Consider the following 7467-nt stretch of genomic DNA (forward strand, 5'->3'; position numbering starts at 1 on the left):
CACTTTTCATCTTCTTCATAGCAGTCCTCACTTCATCCTTACTGATCCACCCCACTTCCAGATTCACTATCTCCACCTCTTCCAACCTTCTCTCTCTCTCATTTTCTTCATTCATCAGCTCCTCAAAGTACTCCATCCACCTTCTCAACACACTCTCCTCGCTCGTCAGCACATTCCCATTTGCGTCCTTTATCACCCGAACCTGCAGCACATCCTTCCCAGCTCGGTCCCTCTGTCTTGCCAATCGGTATAAATCCTTTTCCCCTTCTTTTGTATCCAGCTTCTCATACAGCTCGTCATATGCCTTTTCCTTGGCCTTTGCCACCTCTCTTTTTGCTTTTCGACGCCACTCTTTGTACTCCTGCCGACTTTCTTCATCTCTCTGACTATCCCACTTCTTTTTAGCCAACCCCTTCTTCCTTATACTTTCCTGTACTTCCTCATTCCACCACCAAGTCTCCTTATCTTCCTTCCTCTGTCCAGATGTCACACCAAGTACCTTCCGAGCTATCTCCCTCACAACTTCTGCTGTCGTTGCCCAATCATCCCACCCATCTTTACCACCATCCAGCGCCTGTTTCACCTCCTCCCTAAATTTCACGCAACAGTCTTCCTCCTTCAGCTTCCACCATCTGGTCCTTGGTTCAGCCCTCACTCTCTTCCTCAACCTCACCTCGAAAGTCATCCTACAGACCACCAATCGATGCTGTCGAGCTACACTCTCCCCTGCCACAACCTTACAGTCACGAATCTCTTTCAGGTTGCATCTCCTACTTAAGATGTAATCCACCTGTGTGCACTTTCCTCCACTCTTGTATGTCACCCTGTGTTCCTCCTTCTTCTTGAAATACGTGTTTACCACTGCCATTTCCATTCTTTTTGCAAACTCTACCACCATTTGCCCTTCCACATTTCTCTTGTTGAGACCGTACCTCCCCATCACCTCCTCATCCTCTTTATTACCTTCCCCAACATGACCATTGAAATCTGCTCCAATCACCACTCTTTCATCCTTGGATACACTCTCCACCACTTCATCTAACTCACTCCAGAAATCTTCTTTATATTCCATCTCACACCCCATATGTGGGGCATATGCACTGATGACATTCATCATCACCCCTTCAATTTCCAACTTCACACTCATCACTCGGTCAGACACCCTCCTCACCTCCAATACCCTCTTGACATGATCTTCCTTCAGGATTATCCCGACACCATTTCTCCTCCCATCCACACCATGGTAGAACAGTTTGAAACCACCTCCAATGCTCCTCGCCTTACTCCCCATCCACTTGGTCTCTTGTACACACAGTATGTCCACCTTTCTTCTCTCCATCATATCAGCCAACTCTCGCCCTTTGCCAGTCATCGTCCCAACATTCAGAGTTCCAACTCTCACCTCCACACTTCTACCCTTCCCCCTCTCCCACTGCCTCCGGACTCGCCTTCCCCGTCTCCTTCTCCTCCTTCGCCCAGCAGTAGCACAATTTCCACTGGTACCCTGCTGACCACCGGTACCGGTGGCGGTCGTTGGTAACCCGGGCCTCGACCGATCCGGTATGGAAATTCGTTTTGTTGTCCGCATAATGATTTGGCATAGGTTTTTACGCCGGATGCCCTTCCTGACGCAACCCTGGTCGCCTCTTACGACACACAGGGATAAGGTACACCTATTCTAACCGGGGCATACACCGGGCCCAGTACAACTGGTGCTCATTTCGCCGACCTCGGAAGGATGGCAGGCTGAGTCAACCCCCTGGTGTTTTCGACTTGGTTTATATATATTTATATATATATATATATAGATATATATATATATATATATTTATATATATACACATTATATAAATACATATATATATATATATATATATATATATATATATATATATATATATATACATACATATATTAATTCAGTGTCCCAACGGGGCTTGAACTCAGGACCTCTTGGGTCCCAAGCCACTGCCCTTACCACTGCGCCAACACCAGGCTATATATATATATATATATATATATATATATATATATATATATATATATATATATATATATATATATATATATATATATATATATATATATATATATATATATATATATATATATATATATATATATATATATATATATATATATATATATATATATATATGTATATATGTATATATATATATATATATATATATATATATATATATATATATATATATATATATATATATATATATATATATATATATATATATATATATATATATATATATATACGTATATATATATATATATATATATATATATATATATATATATATATATATATATATGTATATATATATATATATATATATATATATATATATATATATATATATATATATATATATATATATATATATATATATATATATATATATATATATATATATATATATATATATATATATATATATATATATATATATAGCCTGGTGTTGGCGCAGTGGTTAGGGCAGCGGCTTGGGATCCAAGAGGTCCTGAGTTCAAGCCCCGTTGGGCCACTGAATTAATACACCAGGGGGTTCACTCAGCCTGTCATCCTTCCAAGGTCGGCGAAATGAGTACCAGTGTACTGGGCCGGTGTATACCCTGGTTAAAATAGGTGTACCCATATCCCTGTGTCATAAGAGGTGACCAGGGTTGCGTCAGGAAGGGCATCCGGCGTAAAACATGTGCCAAATCACTATGCGGATCATACGGATCATCCGCTGTGGCGACCCCGAAATGGGACCAGCCGAAAGAAGAAGAAGATACGTATATATATATATATATATATATATATATATATATATATATATATATATATATATATATATATATATATATATATATATATATTGTTACGGCTGTGGAAATTTGCAATACACCAGAAAGGTCCTCAGCTTAGATATATCGATAAGTTCATGTGTAGTTATTCCACACCCGTTGTTTAGAGGGAATATGTGTGATTCATCCGGGCTGCGATGCTTTGAGTTAGCCATTTTTCTTTTTCTGTCGTTATTTTGGACCAATAAGCCCGCCAACAACTCAAACACCACCAGCTTCGCCTCTTTACCTCCACAACTCCACCCCGCAAACATCGCTTCACTGCCATTCTCAAACAACACCCCCCAACAACCAAACCACCACCACAACCCCCCCCCAACCACCTTCTCCTTTCTCCTTCCACAACCATCAACCACACCACCTGCCAACACCGAATGTTGTGCTGTCCAGGGCCCGTTCGGTGATTGTTGATGAACACGTCGAGCTGCGAGTACAAATGGATGCCTTTACGGGAGGGAAATCGGATCAGGAGAGGCTCACGCCCCTTTTTGCCCGACCAATGGCTAAACGTCGGGTGGTGTGGCCCCGCCCCCAAGCGCGATGCACGTGGACTCCTTTAAGGAGGGAAATTGGATCAGGAGAGGCTCACGCCCCTTTTTGCTCGACCAATGGCTAAACATCGGGTGGTGTGGCCCCGCCTCCATTCGCGTTTTTATCCACGAATTAGCATACACGCTCCTCCCCCAGTCTATAAATATGCGAGCACAAGGCGACTCGCGTGTGTCGTGTTGGGTTGTGCTGAGCTGTGCGGTGCTGTTCTGGCTGGGCTGGTCGAGTGAAGATGAAGGTCGTCATTGAGGTTGTCGTTGCTGGGTCGAGGGATGAGTCGCGGAGTGAAGCAGGGACGCGGAAGAGGGCTCAGGGGCGAGAGTTTGACGGAGTCGGTGCGGTCCCAAGGCCCCGCTAGCGGGACGGAGCATCCGCCATTCCTCTCTCTCCACCCCGAGCATCAACAATTTCCCCCATCCGCGCTGCGATAGCGCTTGTAACCCCGTCCGTTCCCCACCCCAACTGTGGTGTTGACCGACCAACACGTGCCTGCGCAACGCACGCCGAAAGGAGCTCAACGACCATGCCAGGGGCACGGAGTCAGGCACATTACGCTGACATTGCGGCTAGCCCACCATCGCGCCACGAGGGCACGGGTAAGACCCCTTCGGTCTCGTGGACCTGGCCGCTCATCCAGGTCCAACGTACATTTGGTCAACGGACCTGTCTGCCCCCTTGCCTATGAGGGTGGCTTGTATTTGCTTTTTGTGCAAATGTGTGTGTGGCGCCAGTCTTTTAAGCAAAACTGAACAAGTGCTTGTACATTGCTTTATTCGGTTGTAGCTCTGCGTTGCTTTTATTCTTTTGACTGTTATATGTGCATTCTTACTGTATGGCTGTGAATACGTGCTTGCCTTGTGTGTGTGTGAAATAAAAGTGCTGGCTTGTTGAACTGTTTTCCCGTTTCGTTGCGTCCTTTCTTTCGTTTGAAAGTCCATATTGCATCACGTAAGGGATTGGTAGTGGGTGTAGACACCCAATACATAATATGAACTGTCGAGGTCGGCAATAACTCTGCTCGGTTATCCCTGCAACACGGAATGAGCTGCTTAAGCGGTTCGTGTCCGGAGTCGACCTGCGGCGTGGTACAACTCCTCGGTACGCTACCTGCGCGGGTACTTAGGTATGTCGACATTCGGCGATTCACCCTATTTCGCGCGGGTAGAATGTGGACTGGGTTGTGGTGAGGTTAAACCCCCACCCATGGCTAGCTCCTTGGCGGTAGTTCCAAGAGGGTCACGACTGAATTGTCCGTTCCGGTGGGCGACACGTCGCGATTTGAGTTACGTGGCCGATCGCACGCCGGGCGGGCGAAATTCGAAACAATATATACAGCGGGGAGAACAAGTATTTGATACACTGCCGATTTTGCAGGTTTTCCCACTTACAAAGCACGTAGAGGTCTGTAATTTTTATCATAGGTCCACTTCAACTGTGAAAGACGGAATCTAAAACAAAAATCCTGAAAATCACATTGTATGATTTTTAAATAATTAATTTGCATTTTATTGCATGAAATAAGTATTTGATACATCAGAAAAACAGAACTTAATATTTGGTACAGAAACCTTTGTTTGCAATTACAGAGATCAGATGTTTCCTGTAGTACTTAACCAGGTTTGCACAGACTGCAGCAGGGATTTTGGCCCACTCCTCCATACAGATCTTCTCCAGATCCTTCAGGTTTCGGGGCTGTCGCTGGGCAACACAGACCTTCAGCTCCCTCCAAAAATTTTCTATTGGGTTCAGGTATGGAGAATGGCTAGGCCACTCCAGGACTTTGAGATGCTTCTTACGGAGCCACTCCTTAGTTGCCCTGGCTGTGTGTTTCGGGTCGTTGTCATGCTGGAAGACCCAGCCACGCCCCATCTTCAATGCTCTTGTTGTGGGAAGGAGGTTGTTGGCTAAGATCTCGTGATACATGGCCCCATCCATCCTCCCCTCAATACTGTGTAGTCGTCCTGTCCCCTTTGCAGAAAAGCATCCCCAAAGAATGATGTTTCCACCTCCAGGCTTCACGGTTGGGATGGTGTTCTTGGGGTTGTACTCATCCTTCTTCTTCCTCCAAACATGGCGAGTGGAGTTTCACCCAAAAAGCTCTATTTTGGTCTCATCAGACCACATGACCTTCTCCCATTCCTCCTCTGGATCATCCAGATGGTCATTGGCAAACTTCAGACGGGCCTGGACATGCGGTGGCTAGAGCAGAGGGACCTTGCGTGCACTGCAGGATTTTAATCCATGACGGCTTAGTGTATTACTTATGGTTTTCTTTGATACCGTGGTCCCAACTCTCTTCAGGTCATTGACCAGGTCCTGCCGTGTAGTTCTGGGCTGATGCCTCACCTTTCTCATGATCATTGAGGCTCCACGAGGTGAGATCTTGCATGGAGCCCCAGACCGAGGGAGATTGACTGTTATCTTGAACTTCTTCCATTTTCTAATAATTGCACCAACAGTTGTTGCCTTCTCACCAAGCTGCTTGCCTATTGTCCTGCAGCCCATCCCAGCCTTGTGCAAGTCTACAATTTTGTCCCTGATGTCCTTAGACAGCTCTCTGGTCTTGCCCATTGTGGAGAGGTTGGAGTCTGATTGATTGAATGTGGACAGCTGTCTTTTATGCAGATAACGAGTTCAAACAGGTGCAGTTAATACAGGTAATGAGTGGAGAATGGGAGGGCTTCTTAAAGACAAAACTAACAGGTCTGTGAGAGCTGGAATTCTTACTGGTTGGTAGGTGATCAAATACTTATTTCATGCAATAAAATGCAAATTAGTTATTTAAAAATCATACAATGTGATTTTCCGGATTTTTGTTTTAGACTCCGTCTTTTACAGTTGAAGTGTACCTATGATAAAAATTACAGACCTCTACGTGCTTTGTAAGTGGGAAAACCTGCAAAATCGGCAGTGTATCAAATACTTGTTCTCCCCACTGTACATATATGATTTTAATTGCTTGGTTTTCTCTTGTATCAAGGTCAGGTCAGGTATGGGAGCATGCGCCAGAGCAGCACGTCACTGCGCCCACTTTCCTCCAGCGGCCTCTGTCTGGCCATCCCCCAGATGCCTGGCCCATCCCCATCTCCTTGAGATGTCGATCAACCTGCTGCAACCACGAGGAACGTGGTCGGCCCATTGGCCTCCTCCACTCAGGAGACTCCCTCACCGAGATAATCTGGTTAGCAGGATCAGCATCAGGAAAACGAGCCACATGTCCATACAGCCGCAGCTGACGCTCACGGACTATGCAGGTAGCAAATCTCATTTGAGTCACTCTAAGCATCTGCCCGTTGAACACAAAGTCTGACCAGCGATAGCCAAGGATTCTCCGAAGAGACCTGGTACCAAAGGAATTAAGCCTCCGTCTCAGATCCTTGGTCAGAGTCCAAGTCTCGCATCCACAGAGCAAGACTGGAAGCACCAAGGACCTGAAGACTTGGACTTTCGTCCTCCCACACAGGTACCGGCAGCGTCACACTCCATTATTCAGTGAATCCATGACTCCCCAGGCCCGACCCAGACATCTATTGACCTCTGACTCACAGCCAGCAGAGACATGAATATCACTGCCAAGGTAAGTGAATCTCTCCACGACCTCAACATGCTGTGAATTAAAAAGCTGTGAATTAAAAAGCCCCTGGGTGCTTTTACAAAATGCATGGCCTGCAAGATAAGATGTTATCTCCTCCTGTCTCTGTTTGTGAGGCTACTCCGTGAGGCTTCATTTCCGTAACAACAACAAAAAGGGACATTTATTGAGCATTTACTGAGAGAAGATTCCACCATTGAAGGAGTGCCTCCCTCCATACATACAATATGTGTCAAGTGATAACTGTGTTAAATAAAGTTATAAAATAACCTGTGAGTGAGTTTTCATCCACACTGCTCAATTACCTCCATTACACATTCTGAAATGGAGCTTGACTCTCGGCCAAATAGTATTATTATAAATTATTTTACTTATTATTTATTAACATTATATTTCAAATATTACTTTATTCTTTACACAAAACTATATTTCAAATTATGGGCCAAAAACAGTATCCA

This window comes from Eptatretus burgeri, chromosome 5 (assembly GCF_056783735.1).
Source record: "Eptatretus burgeri isolate ZD-2024b chromosome 5, Ebu_testis_v1, whole genome shotgun sequence".
In the NCBI taxonomy this organism is placed as follows: Eukaryota; Metazoa; Chordata; class Myxini; order Myxiniformes; family Myxinidae; genus Eptatretus; species Eptatretus burgeri.